Source organism: Branchiostoma lanceolatum, chromosome 5, assembly GCF_035083965.1.
Source record: "Branchiostoma lanceolatum isolate klBraLanc5 chromosome 5, klBraLanc5.hap2, whole genome shotgun sequence".
NCBI lineage: Eukaryota > Metazoa > Chordata > Leptocardii > Amphioxiformes > Branchiostomatidae > Branchiostoma > Branchiostoma lanceolatum.
The window spans coordinates 9179966-9203291 of record NC_089726.1 but is presented as its reverse complement, the minus strand read 5'-3'; the positions used below and the strand labels follow the sequence as shown (position 1 = coordinate 9203291).

General features: G+C 45.0%; 2 protein-coding genes and 1 non-coding gene across 5 annotated transcripts in view; 1 reads left to right on the top strand and 2 right to left on the bottom strand.

Annotated features, from left to right (window-relative positions):
* LOC136434884 (synaptotagmin-9-like) overlaps positions 1-23326 on the bottom strand; it is a 156786-nt gene that overhangs the window by 33479 nt on the left and 99981 nt on the right. The window lies entirely within an intron of this gene.
* Positions 3-84, bottom strand: Trnas-uga (transfer RNA serine (anticodon UGA)). Its single transcript has one exon. It is a non-coding gene; the product is annotated as a tRNA-Ser (tRNA).
* The window catches only part of LOC136434882 (GATA-binding factor 2-like), a 36019-nt gene continuing 25833 nt past the window's right edge, over positions 13141-23326 (top strand). The window contains exon 1 of the mRNA XM_066427975.1: positions 13141-13309. The gene's annotated coding sequence lies outside the window, so the exon portion shown is untranslated. The remainder of the gene's footprint in view (positions 13310-23326) is intronic.

Genomic DNA, 23326 nt, shown 5'->3' with positions numbered 1-23326 from the left:
TTCGTTACGGACAGGGTTCGAACCTGCGCGGGCAGAGCCCAATGGATTTCAAATCCATCGCCTTAACCACTCGGCCACCGTAACTGTTACGTAAGCTGAAATACCTGTCAATTTCTTTATAACATGGCAATTAGCAGAGTTCAATCTCGCAGTAAGCAACTTCCGGTGAGACTTTCAATGCGATCCTCGTTTATGCAGCTTTCATTTGTATATTTTTGTATCAACTCGATCTTCGTGTATCTTCAGCTATCTACATTTCTTGTGACTGGAGGACCTAATTGTTGTAATTTGGTGATTGTTAACATGCCGGCGTCCAATGCGTTGGATAAGCGGCAAAAAACATTCTTAATAACACCCGCTTTCTGCAAATCTTGTGACATATTCTATTCTCTCTCTATTTAGACTTCCATCCTTACACACAGCCTATCGTAGCAGGTTCGCAGACGAGTACATGGTGCTGCTTGATTCAACACAATTGAGAGTTGAAGTTATGCTAGTAGATCAGCAAGTCACCACCAATTGCACCACAAGTCACAGACAAACCTTGAAAGGCTACAAAAGATTACAGATATTTGACACAGAAGAGAAGAAATAAACAGTTGACTAAAGACTAGCAGACTGAGAAGGGCCGAAATAAAAAAAAAAACGTTTGCCAAGTAGCCGTGTCACGCTGCTTGCTTTAGACCCAAAGAATTCTCAAATTCCTCGCGAATGGAATAGGTTTATTGGGGTGTCACAACATCTACAACTAACAAACCTTAGAGTTTATGCTATGGTAATAGCTGCAGTGTACATCAGTTACTGTACTAGGTACACTTGTCACTCGAAAGACGAAATGTTATTGTATCATAAAAGTGGGGCTTTTCGTCTCCCTCTGCTTAATTCCAAAAAAAAAAGAAGCCAAAAACAACTTGTCCCGATATAGCAACACTAGTATTTGAGTAGTCTCAGTCGCTGTCTAATGTCCCATGTATATGTGTATGTCTCCTATGTTTCTACCATGTACTTGCAGTCAGTCTTCGGGCATGAATTTGCAAATAAACTTTCCTTTTCTATCACCAGTCCTACGAGTTAATTCATCATTATTGACATATTACAGACACGTATTATACTCGACAACATGGACGGTTTTACTAAAGATCCGACAAAAAAATTCCCTCTTACAGTAGATTGTGAAAAAAAAAAAGTGAGTCAAACCAGTGCATGGTAATCTGTATGTCTGAGCTAAGATACTTGTTTGTGAATAAGTATGTCGCTAAATATATCAAATAAGATTAGCGTTAAAAATATCATCTTTTTCTATTTGCTACTAAAAGATTGTGTGTATATGATCTGTGTTGCTGGCCTAGTTTCTGTTAGCATCTGTGTCAAAATTACACCACGGCAAATCTAACCAGCCAGTAACAATACAGCACATGCCCAACTATATATCTACCGACTGCTAAGATGCACTTATTTACTCAATAATCACGGTGTTTAACACTGAATTATCATTTCGTCATTGAGTACAGTATGGGATACAGTCAAGCACAGACGGCTTCAACGTGCCGTCCAATGTCACGGTCACAGGAGCCGACTCCGGGCGGGCAGAGCTCAACGGATTTCAAGTTCATCGCCTTATCCAGTCGGCCACCGTGACCGCCGCGCCGCTTTGGCTAAGCCCGTCCCAAAATACCCCACTCAAAGGCACCGTGCGCTCGCTTTTAAGATTTTGCGAACTAGTTTACAGCGGTGAGCGTTGTAAGGTTGTCGTCTGTAGACATGTGAGTCATTGTAATGAAGCGGTCGTGAAATAGTGAAAGGGCAAACTTCACATATAGCTTTCGATGCCATATATTCTCTATACTGGGTTTGTTCACGTTTAATTTCACCAACTGTATATTTTGAAAATCACCTGCTCCTGGTCTTTACCATTCTGCCATTTTGCTTCTGTCACTAATTCTATTGTTAGAGTTTGTTAAAAAAATTGCGTAAGAGTTATTCCTGACAATTTTGGTTGATATTGAATTTGTCATATTCATTTGCCATTGATTCTGTCATAATTAGTTTCGTTTAATGTTGATATTCTGTTATATCCATTTAACATTTATTATCCTTCTATTGTTTTCATATGATAGATATTATTTATATTTACACTGTTTCCGTAGTTTATGTTTGTATAAGTCCCTGTACTGTTTCCTTTTTTCTGTTTGTATTATGTATGTGAAATGCAATAACAATTGTTCTTAAAATCTAGAAAGATGTTAGCTTTGTAATTCAGCCCATTTCAAAGTATAAGATCAAGATCTATTATACAATACCATATCAAGTTGCGATGTGCATGAAGTGGTTGAACTGTCATCGTACTCTATGATTACCACTATTCTTTCTGGCTGAAAGCAAGTGTTTATCTAAAAAGATTTAAACTAAGAAGATATAGCTGTTTCAGTCACGGCTGTTTCTCGCGCACGACACAAAGTATGAGCCAGTTTGTATGTGTCTGCTAGCGTTGTCTTGCTAGTTCCCTTGTACGAAAAGACTCGCTGTAGCCTGTGTGTACCTACAAAAGGAAGCACACAACAGCAACAATCAGGGAAGTAGATACTGTGTACAGCATCAATGAAACTCTTACCGTGAAATACACCACAATAATCGCGCTTACATGAAGTTCAATCCATTAGAGACTTACTCAAATAGCCATTGATCGAACAAAATTCAACTTTGTTGTTCTTCAAGATGGCTGCTTCGCCAGATACTGACGTATTCAAATAATCTAGGAGAAATTGATGTGATAACACTCACGTTCACTTTACTTCACTTATAAGAAACTATTGATTCAATTAGCCTCTTGTAGGTCACGTTATGTATTGAGTCTGTAAGCATAACTTACAGTAGTGAGAGCGACTGTGAGACCCTTCCTTTGTTTTTTAAAGTCGGCAATCCGTTGACGCGATACAATAACCATCGCTTGTCTGTGCCACAGCCGCCATTAAAAGTCGTTTATATCTTTGCAATTAAGTCATCAACAAATAAGCAATCGTCTCAAAATATGGGTTTTCTCCGGTTATTTACACTGTATTATTCACTTTGTAGTCATCTTACCAAGGTATTTCTTAAATGTCTATATTGGAGTTTCAGTCCTATACGGTGATGTAATGGTACTTGTAATCATATACGAAATTCCATTCCATCTTAAGTGCAGACCTGTTGATGCGAACTTTTAAGCTTGTAATCTTAATACAATAGACCATAATATTACAACAGAGTTAGCAGTTTATTATAAATAAACCCCCATTCCACTAGGGTGGCGACCTCGCTGCGATCGCACAGCGACCTAAAATTTGATAGAGCGCTTAACGAATCACATAGATAAAAAAAACGATCTTTTTTCGTTTTGAGTACTTTGTTGCCTTTCCAGTCACACTTTAACATTTCATACGATATTCCAATTATGAACTCCAAATCCAATTTTGGTCGCAGCGAGATCGCAGCGAAATCACCGTCTAGAATGGGGGCCTAACTAACAACCGCACGTAAACTTTGGCATTATGATATTTGATCATAACTTTGACAGTAGCCATGCATTTTTGTCGAGAGAAATCAGCTGATTTTGTCCTGAACAAAGTTCTGTCTAACTTACGGTGCCATGACATGACATAGTGATCAGGACATAGTCAATGCTGCTAAGGGCGTTAGACACGCTTAAAGTTGATTAAAAGGAAATGAAGTCCAGCAGCGAGATTGAACACAATGGGAAAACGGGTCTTACAAAATTGGGTTGGAAATTACAGTTAAATTCTGCAACGGAATAAATTCTGCCAACAAAGATGAACTTTAAAGCTGGAAAATGTGGTCGCTTAAGTTTTCTGCCGACCTTACAGACGGTACCATGTTGAAAAGAATCGCAGAGGCGAGCGCACGGAAGCGTACACGTAATGATATAGCTGGAAGCAGCGGCTAGGAAAGCTCCGGTAGTTCATTTGGATCTTACAACTGTCAATTCCTTTCTAGCAGGCACAATTACTTCGGCGTAAAAAAGCAATTTGCATCTCATCGGTTCGCCTGGCCGTGACTAATTTCTTCGCGCGCCATTTTCCTCCGCCCGGCCCAAGTTAACTTCTGTCCGCAATGGTTAATACTGGAGGGAAAATTTAATTCATGATGGAGCACTAGAATAAGGTGTTACCCTATTTATGGCACAATTTCCTTTCATCTCGGGTTATTGGCGGGGCGAGGCGGTCCGCTAATAAAAGTTGCCATATAAAAAATGATCTAAGAAGAATATACACGCGCAAGTGCATGGGAAGAGCGCAGATAAATTGGCGGATAAGGGCACCCCGCGCCCCTATCTACACCGCATCAGTACTAGATAGATGGGCAGGCTTAGGCCGCGCGCAGATAAGTGGCTGGGCTGATTCCGCCACAGAGTGAATGTCAAACTGACGGGGTATCCACATCGATTCCGCGACTTTATGGGTCGCGCCGAAGGAATGAAAGCAGTATGCTTGCCATTGTGGAGCCGCATAAAGGGGGGCGGCCTGAGATACCCGGCCTCGATAAGTGCGATAGGAAAACCTCCCCCTGATCGATCCACCGCAACAACGCGGAGATAACGCGCGATCTTTCGAGACCTTAATTTCAAGGGCCGGCCGTGAAAGACCCCCATTTCAAACGAAAACACAAACTGCTTCAATGATGCAAGGAAATTGAAAAGCCTTTCTAATGGCGCGCCTCCGTGGCCTCTTGCCATAAAGGGCCGGCTAGACGAGCCAAAATGGCGATTTCTTCAGGACGCCAGGCTTGCCCAGGCCTCGCGCAGGGGGTGGCCTCAAACTTTATCTTCTTCAAAATTCTGACGTTCGCTTTCTTCCTGCGGGGAACGGGCGCACCGGAAGCTTTGTACACGGGGTTGGCGGGGCAGAGCCCGGCTTTTATCGGAGGTACGCGCCGCGGGCCGGAAGTCGAACCCGTGTCGTAATGGACCGCAAAATGACGTGGGCTTTCATGTAGTTTTGAACGTCCAATATAATCATTAGCTGGGGAGATCTACCAGGATTTAAACAAAGATTGCCTCCAGACGTGAAAAAAAGAAGACACTGTCTGGAAAGTTTTTCTATCTTCCATCAAACTTTTCTCCTGTAGGTCTTCTTAAAGAGCATCTCTGACAAGAAGATCCGTCAGAGTCTTTGAAGAAGGCAATGTTTGATCTTGTTAGTGCTGCAAGAGACAAAATGGGCGCGGGCAGGTCTTAGGGAGACGAAAGATAAAAGGTAACCTCTGATAGCATAGTTTTTGTGAAATATCCCCTGCCTTCTACAGGACTTACAACTGGTTATAAAAGGAGAGAGGCAGCGGGCAATAATCTATGGTTGTCAGTACGGGTCCGCAGCAGTAAAACACATTTTCCAGACAGTTTGGTTTAGATTCTTTATCGAAACCTCTAAGTACAATATTTGCTATTTTTACAATCCACACAAATATAACAGGCTAATGAAGCAATATAGCAAGTAGGCTTTAAAATTTCACCGAAAAATGCCACCCTCTTTAAAGCCTAATTCAATTAATCTTATTACATTGGAAAAATAATCAGAACACCAACCCAAGATGTTATCAAGCACGGTTCTAATGTTCCAACCCATATCAAAGACAACTGCTCATTACTGTACAGAATTTTTCTTATTCACAGACTTTGGCATAGGGGACTTCTGGACCAATCACAGATAAGATGCCTTTGACTATTATATAGTTTAGTTTGGCTTTGTATCCAATGAGAAAGTTTTGTGCACATCACGTGACCATGCCGCCACCAATCAGACGACGGCTTCCAGTTTGAAGACTGAACTCGACAATTGTCGGTTTGTACATGCTTATTCTGTATGCTAGCCCTGACAATTGTCGGTGGTATTTCTAAAATGCATATGTTGCACCAGCGCAGTTGTTGTAAAGTGAAGTAACTAGAAATGAGCAATATCAAACTAGCACCCTTTGTTTCAAAGGTGTCTTCATCACTTCAGCAGTGGGGTTATATTTTTGCTCTGGAAATCCAGCAGGACTAGGGTTAAATCGAAAGTACAAAAGTATGAAGCTGCAAATACCCGTTGTATATGTCATATGTTACAAATTAATACCAAATCTCATTATCTTACGTTGCAAGAAACTGCATTTGACCCTAAAATGGACGAGGGGCATAAGGAAGGTATCTATTTTCCCTAACTTACATAACTGTCCTTGGTGCTGAACGTGCAATCATGTGAGGGGCTGTCGCTTAACAGCAGAGAGAAACCACTACGAGAGCTTATGGCGTCATAGTCTGTGTACGGTGTCGTATTAATAGTGTTTACCGTCGTTTTGGGTACATTACGTTGATAACAACATTCCCGTCCCTGGTGCTGAAGTAGCATTCAAATCTAAAATAATGCGATAGCACCTACAACGGGATAAATGCTACAACCATGAAGCTTGTATATGCTGTAATAAAGTTTAAAAGTTTGAGTCCTTCCCACACCATTTGGTACATAGGGTGGTGCCAATCTCCGTTTCAGTAGCCCTTGGGCCACACAGCCGTGCAGGCACTTCAACAGGGGACTGGTCCACTGGTAGTAGTGTGTGTTCAGCTATTGATAATGCATTGTACTTTTCAGTACCCGCCACATGAAATGGAGATTGATTGAAAAGATTCACCTTAAGGACATCGCATTCACCATTAAATGGCTTAGTGGTAGATCATAATTCAGTTGAGATATTGTCCAGGAGTGGATTCATACGCAATCAGGTGACTGTCGAAGATACGCCAAAAGCTTCTCCGACACACCCTAGAGATTTCTGACAGGTCAAAAAACACCGTTTTTATCGGGCCAAATAAACACCTGGTGTTCATTGGGGCATATGATACACACGCGTAGGTCTACAATCACTAAACTGCCGATCCCCATTGGTCAGCTATCCAGCTAAAGATACCTGAACGAAGATGTTTCCATGAAGCAAGGAATGAGAGAATCGAATGATGGACGAAAAGAATTAAAACTGGACAAAAAGGCCAGAAAAGTCATTGCCCAGAAGATATCAAGTTACTTTTTAAACTCAGATACGGCCTTTCGATTGACTGTTGGTTTTTGTTGGCAACACGAAGCGTTTTGATTCCAAGCGATAATCCTATCTTCGCGTGGATTTAACCGATATCGGTCTTTCTGACATCTGGTATTGTCCCTGTTGAAACTCATCCTTGACTCGTGTGACACATGAGGATTAGCGGCCGTCAAACCCACCACCTTCATAATTCAATAACGCGGAGGGGACGGGAGAACGCGTAATGATACACCTCAACTCTCCCGAGAACTCTCCCTGACAGGACTTCTTTTGATTGCCAATTGTGCGTACCCGAAATGATGAAGTACCGCCCTGCAACATTGACACGTTTTATAGAATGCAATCCAATTTTATCTAGCCTGACTTCCACCGATCTGACTCTTAACTGTTCGGTATCGGGCCGATCTTTCGATATCTTCTGCGCCGCGTTGATAGGACCATTAATCTTTGGCGCTTTGATTGACTTTGATTATGCGAAAAAAGTGCAGAATCCTGATTTGGTATGTATGTATGTATGCTGCAAGGAGTATAGCGGAGGAATTCTCGACCTGATAGGCATCAGGGCCAATATGAAATGGTAGGAGAGGTATTATTGCGGCGACATGTACGCTAGAGGGAGACTTTTTTTCACATGACACAGCAAAATCAGACAACGAGCGTTTGGCTTGATTTCCTTTCTACATAACCTATCGCATCGTAGAAAACATATCTAAAACCCTAAATCGCACTGCGAAAAAACGTACCAGGCATCGAAAAGAGAGGGATGCACACTCGTGTGAAAGTCGTTGTGGTTAAAGTTTGAGATTGGGAATTGCGTTTCTTCAAACAAGATAACATCTATTTCTGTATCTCAGACGTAAGGGTCAGTAGCCGAGTCAAGGATAATGTGGCAATGATTTCTTTCAGTCTGGCTAGATTTGCTTTATCTCCCGTGCCTTCTCTTCCGTACTCATCCCGCGGAGCCCGGCAGAACTCGGGCGAAGTGGAGCGCAGTGGCACGGGAATGATGGTCTCCGGACCAATTAACGTGCTCCATCAATCCTCACTCGTGTCAGCAGTCGTGAGGACCCTGTCTTCAACATGGGCGTGCCAACACAAACCCAATGGTCCCTGCAGAAGTTCTAGTTATTAAAGTAATTTACCATGTACTTTAGAGGGCCTGGAAGGGCTCGTACCGCGAAAAGGTTAATGTCGTATATTGCTGGAAATAGGGACAAGTCGACGCCTGTCTGTTTTTTACCGAGGTATAATGTACCAGTTCCAAGTCAAGAGTTAATAAATGGATGAGTGGAGTCTGATCCCTTATAATTACATAATTCATTAGTATCATTACGTGGGACAATTTGGGCACAGCAAGACATCGCGACGCAGAATGATACCCGTAATGGGAAGCCATGGCGGGCTCCAGAATAACTCAAGTCTGCGAACTCTTGCTGAGGAGTTACATGTAGATTGCCTCTGCCTCATTACACAAACGTGAACATGCCCAACTTCTCTCTAAGCACCCATTATACAGGAGCCGCAAATGTTTCTGATTTCAGTTCTGTCGGGCTGCCAAGTTAACTTTCGCCCGAATCGTTGAGAAGAAAAGGGTAGGAAGTATTCGTTCAACACAGACAATAATCGTGATATGCGTGATGATACTCTCCCATAAAGCGTAAATAACTTGTAAAATCTTCATCGTTACACAACCTGATAGCAAAGAAATGTGGCAAAACCAACGTTTGTTTACAAATATCTATATTGCTGTGTCTTTCTGTGCCTCTCTAAATCATACACACCGCTGGCAAGCATTCGGTGAACGTTCTATAAATACAATACACATTAGAGGCGGTATGCAAGTTCACAGGACTATCATTTTACAATCACTTGCAATTAGGTACACACATCACCGACATAGTCAAATTAACAGTAAGAAAACAGACAATAAAAGTGTGACTAGTTAACATGTCATGATATTACAGGATCTAGGAAAGCAAGCGTCGACCATGCTAGAAAAATGTCGCGATAGACTATTATATAGAAGGCAAAGTAACAGGCTGCTGTACCTTGATCACAGTTTTAGATACTTGCTACACTTGTTTTTCCGTACTTTGTGTGATAGGACCGTACATTGAAGTTAGACATGATCTTTTGTCGTTGGCAGACTCCAGCGACTTTCACGAAGGCTGAGAAGCAAAAACTTTGGTGACACAAGAAATGTTGTCGCCTGTGTTCACAAGCTGCGTAATCCTCCTGTTCTATATTTTCCCGAGATTCCTATCACAAAGTCATTCGTTTTGACGGTTACGTTGGTCTCCCTTTTGCCCGCGAGCAAAAACAATCTCGTCCCTCGGATTCTTCATTAAAATTGGGGACGAGATGATGAATGGCGGCCATGTTTCGGACCAGGCTTCCCACATGTTGACGCTGAAGATAAGGCTCCGGTTGTAAATCAATCAAATTATGATCGCGATGTTTTCCACGGGAGGAGGAAAGATGCGTAAGCACCGTGTCCTGTGGGATTTGGCGTTCCCGCTTGATTCATGCCTTCATAAAGACGAGGCAAAATAGCGTGGTGACTTTGTCGTGCTTGTAGATCAGAGTACCACTCCATCCAAACTTGTCCTTCATCCATCAAAACATTTTTGCCCCCGCACGATTGAAAAGAAGTTACGCCCCTTCGATGTCGGGGAATTCTTTTTTCCTCCTGACAACGGCTTGAAACGTTTCTTTACAACGTAAATTACAGAGGGTGGTTGGTCCTTTTTTCAGGTAGCTCGGGTACAATGTATATGAAGTACAGTTCCGAATCTGTGATAACTTTGTGTGGAATTCCATACATTGTGAGTACCATGAAAGAATCTCAAACTGATCTGGATATTTCATCCGTTGGAAAAATGACAGTCCACATACAACATGCGCTAAGTGAGGACTGGGAGAATTGCTCACGGTGTACCAAGGACGGTGGGGGTTTGGGTGTGGACGGAACAAAAAAGGAAACATCAAGTAAACGATTCATCATCGAAGACGTTGAAATAAAATTACCGAAAATTAAGACGGGAAGGCCGTGAAGCTGGAGTCTCTGGGATGAGCGATTTTCGGGTGATATATCCTTTCAATAAAACCCGGCGCGCACAAGCGTGGCGACACTGAGTCCGACTCACGGCTGCTGGGCGGAGTCTTCCGGCGGCAAACCAACTTTCTTTCGTAAATCTATCAAATTAACCGTCGCCAATGTTTCTGAACGATCTACACGAAGTCATGGTCTAGTCGAATCACGGCTGGAAACAGTGATTTATATTCTTTCATAAAACCAGCGAGAGCGACAACCGTTTGGCGAGACCTTGGTTAAACATGAAATGTCCTCGTGTTGTCGCGAGGGCGAGGAGGGACACATGTTTCTTAAATCCGTCAAGTTAACGCCGAAATGTTGCTGGAGGGGATCGTAAAATGTGGCTTTTGTGTTGACACGACCGTCCTGCGCCGAGTGATTCATGGGTTCATAAAACTGAGAACGCCGCGCCTGTGCCCGCGCGAGCCGCCTCCGCGGAGCATCTGCTGGCAGGACCACTTGTCTGGGCGCGATAGTGTCGGAGTCTTAATTACAACTCACGGCTAATTATAGCGGCGATGAGCGCTTCGCCGAAGAAACAGACAGACCAGAAAACGGTAATGTTTTCATTATCCTACCAAGTCTGCTGATGAATTGCAGCAGACAAGCCTCGGGGAATGAGAAGAAAAACTACACCTGGTGAAAAAGCCATCAACCTACAAACATCCAACTATCAGCTTCTTCTTTTTCTTGTGAGTGTTGATAAAGGATATATGAAAGAAAAAAAAAAGCAATCGGACAAAATGGCGAAAAGTATTAACGCATCAACGAACACTTCAACCTAGATAGAGCGGGGACAATTTGGGCCTCGTCATTACCGCGCTATCTCGTGGTCGCACTTGTCGGGGATGACTAACGCTCCGTATCTCTCGGGACAACAAAAAATACCCAGATCTACCGTCTCGTAGACCCGAGACTTATGGACCAAATGGCACCCCCAAGATGGAGTCCCCGCCACGAGCCAAATCTACGGTTTTCTCGCAGATAAAGCGTTTATAGTCTGTCACTCGATTAAACTTATCTCGGCACTTTGCGGGCTTTATCTCCCCTAGCTCTTCCCGAGTCATTTAATTCCATCATTTTTGGGAGTGCGTCTTCATTATAGTATTATCTCCTAAACCGTTAACTTCTCTCCTCGTAATTTGTATTTTGACACCAAAATCTTTCGGATGTGTTGCAGGTTTGGCGGCCGGGGAAAAAGTTTGATACAGGTGAACTATGCGAGTTTGCCGTGCAGGCTAGCTAGGCGGGTATGAATGTATGATGTGTATACTGGATGGGCTTGGGGGAAAAAAGCAAAGTGGACGCGAGGGACGTTAATCAAATCACGGCGACCAATCGGTAATCGATTTAAAACGTCACGGATCCATACCCTTTTACACGCATTACGATTTCTGTGAGCTGAGCAGGCAGCGCGGTGGCGTTTTTCACAACCGTCGCCTCTGCGCCGTGAATCGCGCCAAACGCTCCATTGTAAAGGGGCCACAGATGACAAACTTTGCCGACTCGGGAAAGTTTAATGTCTTCCTGTGTTTGTCAGAGACAAATTCGGCACCGCTGGCCTTAATCCATTGTTAATTCTTCTCCTTGGTTATGTATCTGTTCGCCTGCGCTTTACGGCTTTGGTTCACTTGAACCCGTCCCCGGGCGCGAATTGCCGATTGGGCCGGGACGCCGTTGATTGACAGTGTAATACTGCGGCGCGCACGATATGGGAAATCATCACCGATTATTCCCCCCGATAGTCAACATATCAACAAATGATGCAGGCGTAATCGTTGCATCCCCCGATAGAAGGGATCGATCATCGCACGCAATCAAACTCAAGTGGGCCCGCTGTCTGGGGACTGGGCTCGGGGAAGGGTAAGAACAGAGCAGTCTGGAAAACAATGGGAGAGAAGAGAGTAAAGGGACGACCGCAGGCCAGAAGGACACCCTGTCGTGTCCTACCGGAAGCAGGTGTATATGCATATAATAATCATTATGACGGAAAACCCGGAAGGCATAGAGATCCGGCACCGGTAGGGGGACTAGTAGTAGAGACAACTGACTTTGGTTTCACTGAGTTACAATACAGGTAATATAACTACACTGAGAGACCGCGCCTGTCCCTATGGCCTAACGGTTTGCCCCCCCCCCCCCTTCACCTTACAGTGCTCATCATGACATTCTGCCCGTAACTCATCAGTGCGAACTTGCGAGAATAGTTGTTGAGTTATAAGCACGCGTTCCTCCCCGTCTTGTGGCGCCACAAGACATTCTTAAAAGTCTCCCGTTGGACGGATACCATAGCAGTAATTAGACGGGTCTTCGGTACTGCACGGGTGGGACGATACACAATCCCCCGCGCCCGCCAACCGAACAACATCCTTCGGGCGCTTTTAGTGCGCCGTGAGCTCTGGATTCGAGCGCTGACACGATGATGTATGGCACTCAAGACAAACCGATCCTTATCGGCCGCACGAAAAATACTTCTCAACATTCCAGCCTCACTACTGCGTAACTCACTCGCCCAACGCATTAAGTCAAGAGTGTCGTCCCCTTAATACATCTGGGAACGATTCGCCGTCGACCCGGGATCAGACCCCGAAAAACCTTCACTTCCAAACGTTTGGTAGGTGTTACAGCCAAGACTTCTCAACACGAGTGTAAAGGGCTCTTGTGAGAGATAAGCATCTTATCGGAGATAAAGTGGTCAAGTGGTAAATCATGGGGACGCTCTGGCAGTTGACGCGATGACACGCTGGCGGCTACCGTGTCGGGACCCCAGCCGACGCGCCCTGGTCTGCCTGCCCGGCCTGCCCCGTGCAATAAAATCAATAACCCCTCCGGCGGTCCGGGTTGCGTGTTCTCGCCCCGACCGGTGCGCGCATGCTTGGAATATCAGATAGAGGGCATGCTCTGCTACCTCGTTTAGAAGGCAAAAAGGCCGCATGAGTGCACTTCTGTTATTGGCCGAACGTGTGCAGGCGAGGCGGCGCTTCTCTCAGACCGGCCCTACACCAAGCTGCGTGGCAGACCGACGCGACTGGCTGTCGCCAAGCGCTGGATAGGTTTGCAGGGGTTCAAAGGCTCAACCGGAGGCACACTTTGTTTTCAAGTCAAACAACACTCGCGGCCCGGAAACCAGCCCGTACTAGAAACTACCAGGTCAGTCCCGATAGCCACTGGCTACACGATTTTCTTTCCTTTTTGTTTTCCCAGCGTATTCATACAACCTCCGCACAATGTACTTAAGAAAATTACCAGGCGATTAGTTCGCGATAAGGTAATTAGATTTGGGTGTTAAAAGCTGGAAAACTTTATCAGGGGGAAAGGGGCAAAACGGTTGGCACGCTCCGTCAGAAATTATCAGTCTCACGTCGCAACACGTCGCCGTGTGTAGCGCACAGGTGGGTTCTACGTGAAGATACCAAGCCAGCCGCCAGGTGGATCAAGAGGTGGGTCCTCAAGTTTGCCCAAACTAGGCACACTTTTTTCTTCTCTAGTTTAACCCCCTTTCTCTCTCTCTCCGTCGTGTCTTTGTTTCATGTTGGTCATCTGCGGTCCCGCTAATCGATTCTTGGTGGCCCGTCATCACCGGGAGAAAGATAAGGGAGCGCGGCCAGCATCTGGTAATTACCGTCGCCTTGTAAGATAAGAACCTCTTCCTTAAAGCGGAGATGGAGTTCCAACTTGTTCCATAAATGTTTCAGATGTAAGAAAGAATCGCGGAGAGGGACTGAGACTCGGGGTCGGGAGGCGGGGCTGTGGTTGCTAGCTAGGGGAAGTCGGCGCGAGGGGTGGTTGTCATCGCCCGTGCCATTAACTGTCACGTCCTGTATGTACACGTTATCGTAGTGCGGAATGACACGGGTGAGGGGGGGGGGCGTGTAGGGTGTATAAAGGGTATAGAGTGAGGGGTCTTTTGTCCCGTCTTTTCTATCTCCGCCACGTGCCGTTCTCACAATAGCCGCCAAGTAAACGAGGTGCCGATCGTGTTTTAACCGGCGCCTCTGTCATCGGTCGGCTGGACGCTGCGTAGCCGACACGGGCAGTCAACTGACGTGACCCGGTTATTTTTTTTCCGGAGCGGGGAGGGGGCGAGAAGTACTGTACTTCCTTCACAGTCCAGTGGTGGCCGCCGCCAGCCTGTTGCGCCACGGGCAGACAAGTGGAGGCAGGGAGGAGGGGAGGAAGACACGTTGGCAACCTGACGGAGAATCAATTTTGTGGTCTGCGGAGCGTTGCATGTGCGACGCCAGTAAGTCCGGAGCCGGGCACCTAACCCTCGGCTAGACTGAAACCCTAGCACGCTGTTTGGGTTGTAGAGCACACCAACATGCAACACTAGATGCAGTTCGATCGGTAGAGACAAAGCTCGCTTACAAATATATGGTGCCAAGAGTTTCCTCCGTATATTTTCTTATTTGTTTAGTTGTTTTTTGAACTGCCAAATCATACAAACAGTTTAAAGTGGCCACCCAACAATGCGAAGTGGGCAGTTCTCCCTGCATCAACTATTGCTCCATCTCCCCGTGCAGCGGGCACCCTGCGAGGTCTTTGATTGTCTGTTTTATTGAGTCTTCAGGAGTTGTTTTAATCTGAGTGCATCGCCTGAGGTGGTCGACTTCTCATTGTTGTCAATCTGTTATTGGTCGTGAAGTGGACTTGCCTAATTATCACCCCCACTGTTCAACAGAGAAATACAAACAAGCCCACGCGACCGTCGATGATTCTCTCTGGCTTGAGTGTGCCCGAGTTTAGCACGTCTTTAACTTTATTACGTCCTTACCCGTTTGCTACGTATGTACACAAGAGAAGGTATCATGAACAGAAAGGAAATCGCGCATAACACTTTTCTCAAATTTTCAACGCGTATCCCCTCCAGCTACGACTGTGTGTTCCCCCATCTCCTGCCAACTGCCGGGCGCAAAGAGTCGAGAGAAATTATCGAGTTCGCTCACACACGCACAGGGAAGATGCAGCGAGATGATACGAAAACGAGCATCCAGGCAAATAATTCGGTTACATCCCTTACCAAACATCTCTGCGAACAAAATCATAAAGATAAGACAAGGGATGTTGATACGCCGTACATATTTGTATGCACGCTGTTGAACCGTTTTGGTCGACTTTCCACGTTGCTAGGCAATGCCCTTCCTGCTGTACAAAAATTCTCCCTAAACGAAAGAGACAAAAAGCGCAGTTTTCTTGAGTTAATGAGCGTTTTTGAGTGCAGTAAAAGAGACAGGTGGGAAGTGGGGAGTCCAGGGTGACCCGGCAGCGCGCCGTGCCGAGCCGCTGAGTTCGCAGCGTGCGTCTGCCGACTCCCGAAATGAAGGCCGAGCCGAAAAGGATTCCTGCCATTAATCCCTGTCAAAGCTGTTCTGTGCAACTAGCCCCACGGCCGGGCCTGTTCGCCAGAGATAAGCGCGCCGGTTTTGTTCGAGCAGTGGTAGTTAACAAGATTTATTTTCACCGAATAATTGCTATACAGCATCTGCGAAGGAAATGACATTTAAATGAAAAGAACCCCACTAGCTTGTTCAATTCGCTGCATTGTGATAAGGCAGGGGCTGGCAGAGAGAAAGGCTCTGGGGCAGGGACCGTGAGAAATCAGCGCGTTGACTCCTGACTTGTTCCAATGGCGCGGATCCCCTGTGAAAGCCGCAGGGCGGGCTTTGGGGAGACATTGTCGCCTTCCCGTATCTCCCTCGCGCTTTTGTGTCGCCAGAAATTTGCAATATTCCCGCTTAATTTCCTTGCTGGCGGGGTCAGAGGCGACATCTTGATGCACCGTACCTACCTGTAATTCATCACCTACAGGCCCCGCAATTATCTTATTAATACATCTCCATATTTTCATATTACCTCTGCGAACGGACACCATATTAGGAAAGTGAAATAACTCTTATCTCTGACACTGACGAAGCTTCCAAGCGATGACATTTAAATTTCCTCTGGCGAAGTGTAGATATTTCCAAATATTACAACTGTCAAGACAATGCGCTAGACGCCCAGCATTGCCCCCATGAATCATAGCGCTCCACGACATCACAGGCAAATGACTGACCATCTCCATTCCTAATGTCCAGCGGTAACTGAACCTGAGGCCTACTCTCCATGCGCACTGCCCCGGCCATCGCTTTCCATAGATCGCTATCAGCGTCACGTTAGCATTTTCCTCATAATTAATAATTTGTTGATAAGCCGCGGCGCGCCCGTGGCGTATATATTGAGAAGCCATTGGGAGAGGTGTTGCGCCGGCTCACAGGAAACTGCAGATAAGGTAAGGATCTGGCCCCGTCTTCCTATCTCTCCGATACCACGTCCTCCTTCATTGTGCCTTACACCGCTTATACCCCAGCTATCTCCCATCTTCGTCACACAGTTGACGGGATTTTCGAGCAGATGGCAGTAGACGATTCGGAATCATTTAACCCCGCTTTTCCCTGCTTCAGCGTCTATGATTTCTCACTGGAGGAAAATCTTTTTCCCTTGGAGAAAGGAAGATATCTCTATCGTTCTGTGCTAGCCGGTAGATTATTCTTTGCGCTCAGACGCGAGGCGACTTCTCCATTCATTTCCAGGGCTTGCCCCCCGTGTATAGGGCGTACAAGGACAGGCTTTTTCTCTCTGAAACGAAGTCTAGGGTATATTATCCGAGAAAAACTCATTTAGATGGTTTTTAGATTCTGTTTTCTTCACTATAACGCTGGGTACGAATGCTGTCAGTCGGTTGCATTGGAAGGTTAGATACAGGTGCTTCAGCGGTGTACGTGCGCAGTGTAGGGCCGTGCTATGGTTTGCGGCTGTATATATAGAAGCTGTGCCGTCCGAAGGATCAGAATTTTCTTCCAGGTAGTTGGGCCAGGTTTACAGTTCGCATGAGGGGATCAGCTAGGGTTGGGGCTCGATTGTCGCGATATTTTCGTTTGACCGTTAAAACGAATAAGCCATGCAGAAGACGCGCTTATTTCGTTCCATCTGCGATAAGCAGGTTTTTGGGGCGAGAACTGTGCTAACGTTTCTGTATTTCTTTAGAAGGGAGGTCGAATAAGAGGCGCTAAAAACTAGAATCATTTCGGATTTTACCGAGTTCCGAGAACAATAGAGTGGGATCATGACAGGTTTCTTCTTTTTCGATTTAGTTAATGGCCGTTTCGGTCATGGGAAATTTGGGCATAAAAAGCGCAACCATATGGTAGTATCTCACACGAGTCCGCACGCGCCGACAATTGTCCCCGTACAACCGGGAAAATAGGAGAGCATCCGATATGTGAAATACGTCTGTTGAACACTCGCATAGCCTACAGGAAAAGAGACGTTTCTGGCACCGCAATCCTATAACGGGATTTTAGCACAGGTGTTCCGCTAGGTAGGGAAAATATGTGCTTAGGTTACGGTAGGTTACTTGGTGCATATGCGCCATCAAGATAAAGTAAGCGTTCGATACAGTCTTGCCACGGGGAGAAAGAGGCAGCTGTGAGAAGTGCTTCTCCTCTCCGAGCTAGCCGGGAGAACAGACTGGCTCCTTTTGACGAGGGTAACTGTGGTGTTACGATAACAGCGCGCGGGATGAAATAGGAGGAAAAGAGAATCAGGCAAAATTGTTTCGCGGCGGGACGCGGGGGTAACTACGAGGCAAAACCGCGTGAAAATCATGGAGTAATTGCGAGGTACAGATATCGGGAGAATAAGTACTTGGAGAGATAATCGGGGCACACAAAGAGCGGAACAAGCTCTGTGACAATGGAGAATGGTGCTAATCTTAGCCCGTCACATTTAACACGGAAGGGCGAAGGAGATAATGAAGATGCTAGATGATGCGCCGTGATTTTCCCCTCGCCGCAGTCAACTTTATCTCTTGTGTACCGTTTATGTAGGACAAGGTTCCTCTCCCCTTATCCGTGCCATAAGGATTTCCCTTGTGATAGCACAATCGCGTTTTGAGTGGCGCGACGCAGAGAGGTTCGGAAATCCATGGTAAACGCTCATAGCTTGAAGAGACAGGAATCTACCTTCGGAAAAACTAACGGTTAAAAATTGGAGCAAGATAAAATCAGCGGTTTGTATTTATATTTTTCCCGACTTACGGCCTTGTGAGAGGGGCGATAAAAATCAGGGGGCTGGAAATGGCGGCGGTAACCGTAAGTTTGTGTATATGTTGAGCAGACAGGGCTCACATTTCCTTATCGGATGATTTTGTGGGCGGCGCACTGTCAAGTGCCGCGGGTGATAGCCGTTCTGACCCGCCGTCAAATGTCCCTCAACACCCCGACCCTTCTCTCACGGAAGACCACAAACCTTTCCGCGAGCCTAACTACAAACACATCGCACCACAGCGCCTTTTTTACCGCCGTGTTTTACAAACGACAAAATTCGATCCCGACACAACAAGTTCACAAAAAGGAAAACCCCGCATACATTCCATTGCGGGATTTTTTGTAACACAAACGCTAGACTGAACAAACAAACTCCAAAGCCCAAAAACCTACGGCTGCCGTACACAGAAGTCTTGTATCTTGCAGTGTACGGTCGAGGTTGTTGTTTGTAAACCGTCTATGTCACGTACAGAGCCAGCCATTGTTTCCGAGATTACGGAGGGGCAGGCTTGGCCGGGGAACATGCCGGGATGCCCGAGGCCGAATCGGCGGGTAGGTGAATAATGCTTCAACTTCTGCGGCTGAATGAACCCCAGTGTACGGATAATCGTGCAGCTCAGATACCGGTTCTATTGTCATTCGTCTCTGCCCCTCCTTCAGGATACGACTTCAGTATTTTCCCCACGCGGCGCTCTACGTTTGTGTGTGTTTCTCGTTTTGCGTCAGAACGTCACCCTTGTGCAGGTATGATGGCGGCCGCCATGTTGGAAATGTACCCCGCTTTCTCTTCTCCTTCTATATATCTTTAATGCTGGTGTTTAGAATATATTTTCGTCTCAGTCTATCTACATCTTTCCTAGGTCTAGAGAATTTCCTTATCTTTGAATGATAAGGGTCCGAGGCTAGGGTGGTACGTAGAACAAAACATGATGATTCAGATTCCGTTGTCAACAGTGTTTGTGTAGAAGACGCCAGCGTAATATGCCCCACGTCGCCCTTAAATTGTCTCAACATTATTTCCTGGGTTTGCATCCAAAAAATTCTTTCTTGCCAACCGTGTGTGTTGATATTCTCTATGTAAGTGTCTGTGCGTGTTGCTTAGTGGACAATATAGCACCGCCTAGTGTATTATTCGTTGTGTCGAAACAACATTGTTCTGGGTGTTGATAGTCATGCATTTGGACATGTTTTCAAATCGGCTATGTCATATTGTCTTGAAATGTAGATTTTGTACAGAGAATGTTCCTATGATTAGATAGCGAAAACATGCCAGCCTTTCTTTTCATTACTATCATTATCGAGATAAGAATCGTTGAACTGAATTTTTATTCAGACGTTCGTCAATTTCCTACATGTGTGCCGTTGGAAGGGGCCCCACATTACAATGTGCTTCTAATTCTATCAAATTCATTTTAGGATCAAACTGTATAAAACCACACCACAAGAATGTGATTAAAAGAGGGAAATTTTGTCCAAATCCGTGGCATTTTGAACTTCTGTATATTTCGATGCTATACTGATTTTTTATATCACCTGCGACAGAAATATCAGAGAGCGCTCATCGCAAATAATTCTGAAATCAACAGTATTTTGATGTTAATGTAGACAGTGTTTTACTTCGAACATTTATATGCAAAGTAGAAAGTCACCATTTCATTTCTTTGCATGAAAATGACTCTCTAAAAGGGGACCAATATTCAAAGTGTTGCACTGCAATGTTGGCTGGTACTCTTATCTAAATATTTCCGTATCATATCCGTTGTTTAATTTTCTGTTTCCTTTTCTTAAGTGATTTCAATGACAATTTTCCTTGTGTACAGTTAAGGTCATCGTGTAACGTTACAGTATAGTTTAAAACGCCAAAGCATCGCTTGGGAACAACGGTACGTACATGCGTACTTGTTGGCGCATACGATTCCCGGTTTTGTGTATGCTCGAGTCTTCTATTGAGGGATGTGCGCACGTTGGTCTTTGTTGTTTTATTTACGGTCTACTGTTGTCAAAATCTACAAAATGTCATTTATAGCTTTACGTCCGTAAACACTAGCCCTTTAATTGCTCGTCTCCGACTGTGGAGTAATTTGAAGAAAACGTAAATACCGTCGTGGCAGGTGCAAGGTTTGTGTGTGGGCATCTTTACTGCGTAGGATCAAGCAAACAAATGGTAGGATAAACCAGCAAAGGATCACATTTTCCTTGCTGAGATGTAACGTAGTAAACTATCTTTATACTTTACAGTCTCGGGTGACACTAGATTGAATTTCCGTTCGGCTCTATAATAAATAGCGGCTGCGGCGAGGATGCTACAAAACTCCGAACGTCGGAACAAAATCGCGCCCTCCCTCCGAACAAAGATGTAGGCTAGCGGACCTGCATGTAACATCTCCGGTTTTAACGTTGTCAAGATAACCACAACGGAACCGTTCCACTGGTGATGATATTTTTGATGACCTTTTGTTTGTTTTATTTTCCTTTATCTCTGTGTGAACATCTCCCCATCCTACCCACGCCTGTACATCCGTGTACACCGACAATGGTACCTACACACCGTATCAACTTCAGGATCTGCACATCGATACTCGCCTCTCCAAATCACGCATAATTCCTTTGTGATATGATCTAGATAATATCATTCTTACTCCATCTATCTCGATGATCATCTGGCTAATTGTTTATCGCATCTCTTCCCCTTTTTTCCGTGCGACGCCGGGGTATCAGGAGATTGAAAATTGTGTGTGACATTTTGCGGTTGTGGGACAGGTGACCCCTGACATTTCCTTGGAAGCAGCAGCATTTTAAGCAAATTACACTGCCGATAATTTCATCAACGCAGCTTCGGAAACGAATGCATATTATTTCAGAAATAAAATCAAGGTTGTCTTACTCGTTGTTGATGCGGATGCGACGACCATAAATTATATAGTCTTTGACGCGCCATCTCCTGTGTGTATATGTAAGCGCTGCGCACCCAGTGTGTTATTTGGGACACGCTACCACAGAATTATACCAACAAAACCTATTCAGAAATTTCTCAGATTGAAATACCTGTACGGATGTTTAGCTGCATTAGATTAACGCACAATTGTAGGAGTCTATGTGCATCAGATAGTTTAGATTCTGCAAGAGACTATGATTATGTCTAGAATTCCAGATTGGCTTTTCGGCCTCTCTTCCGTCATATATAATTCAAAAGGGCTCCGTTAAATGATAAATATACAAGATGGCCTTATCCTCCTAATGCCTCACCCTGCAGATAAAATACATTTTCACCTGTTTAACAAACATAGGTTGCGATCGTTACCGCAGCGCACTTTTCCCTCAAATTAATTTGCACGATAGCGATCGGTCATTGATTCTGTGTGGCAAGGCGCGTGATTCCCTTCATTAGACCCCGTGCTGTATGTATGTACTGTACTCTACTGTACTGTATGTATAACACTCCCATAGAGCGGCGACCTCGCTACGACCGCACTGCGACCTAAAATTGAACAAAGCGCTAGGTCGACGAATTTCTTAGCTAAAAAAAAACGATTTTTTTACGCTTTGTGTGTTTTGCTGTATTTTCTGTCATACTTTTACATTTTGCATAATATTCCAATTATGAAGTCAAGGGTTACACAAATCCAATTTAGATCGCAGCGAGATCGTAGCGCGATCGCAGTCTGTTGGAATGTGGGCCTGAGCAGGAGGAGGATGGGACTGGAGATGTACAAGCAGAGCAACACTGGAGGAACGCGGATGTGCAAACAGCGATGATATGAACCGCCGTGCTTGCAGAACAACAAGGGAAATTTACAGCATGACGCAAATGTCAACATTTCGGCGAAAAGCACATCACCAAATTCCCTTGTAGTGATTTTATCAGCGAAAAACCTATTTACTAGTGAGTACTCTGTTCCCAATGAAGAATTTGTTGCACAAATTTATGTGAAAGCATACATGTAGCGCAGATATGTTGCCACGTTGTATTTCATCATACATAGAGTACCGAAAATGATGATGAAATATTGAGATGTTGTCCACAGATTCCACACAAAATTAAAACCATCATTTTTCCAATTATTTATGAGGAGAAAACATGTCTGTTGTCCCAAAGAGACACATGTGCTCTTGCTACGTCTTATAATTCAAGTTGACAGTGAAGATGCGGGATAGGGAACGGATGGTTAAGACGACACACGACTTTGTTGTTATCGCCACTATTATATCATGCAGACCAATTCGCTTACGGGTGAGTGAATATACTGTGGAGCCTTAATTCCACTAGCTATTGGGGAAAACCATTCCACAAAAAGATGCATGTGTATCCCGGAGAATAAGACAGACACGGACGCTGTGGATTCTATTTTTATTGGAGGCTCTCTCGTGTGGTTTCACAACGTAATCCCGCGTCACGCTAGCAAGGATCACTGTGTCTAGATTTTTCGGATGACGTTCAAAAAAAATTCTCTATTGATTTGGATCGGACGTTCCGGAAGCATACGTCTATACGTATCGCACTAGGTAGGCAACTCGGCATGACAGTGCACGGTGTACCGTTACGTTTTCTTTGCGGTCAACCCGAACAAAATGAAATGTATGAAGTGCAATCGGATAGTTGCTTTGTGTGTGTTGAATGACATATACTGCATGGTAAATACTCGACACAAATGACGATTTAAGTCAGGTCCAAAATAAACTTCAGCTAGCTTCTAGCTAAAAGAAAGAAGAAACAACCATGCAAAGGATATTTGTGGTCAAGTGTATCTATACACCATTCGCAGTTCTGTTAAGCACAAGTGATATGTCATTTTGTACATCGCTCATTAAACAATAGTCACGAAGTGATGACAATTCTCTTTCGGCAGATGCACATGTCGTGTTTGACAAAACTTTGCCGTCAAACTTCTTTCAGCCTTTCTTTGAAGGTCTTTGAAGTAACGGGTCTCGTGGGGGAGTTCGCGTGGATGGTCTGCCACCGGCGTTGCTTCGGGGGTGCATTGGCAGCGCGTTTTCGCGGGCCATGTCCCCGTCCCCCGTGGTAAACACGTAATCTTCAGGGGATTGCTTCGCGTTTTACAAGTTAAGACTCCGCACAAAG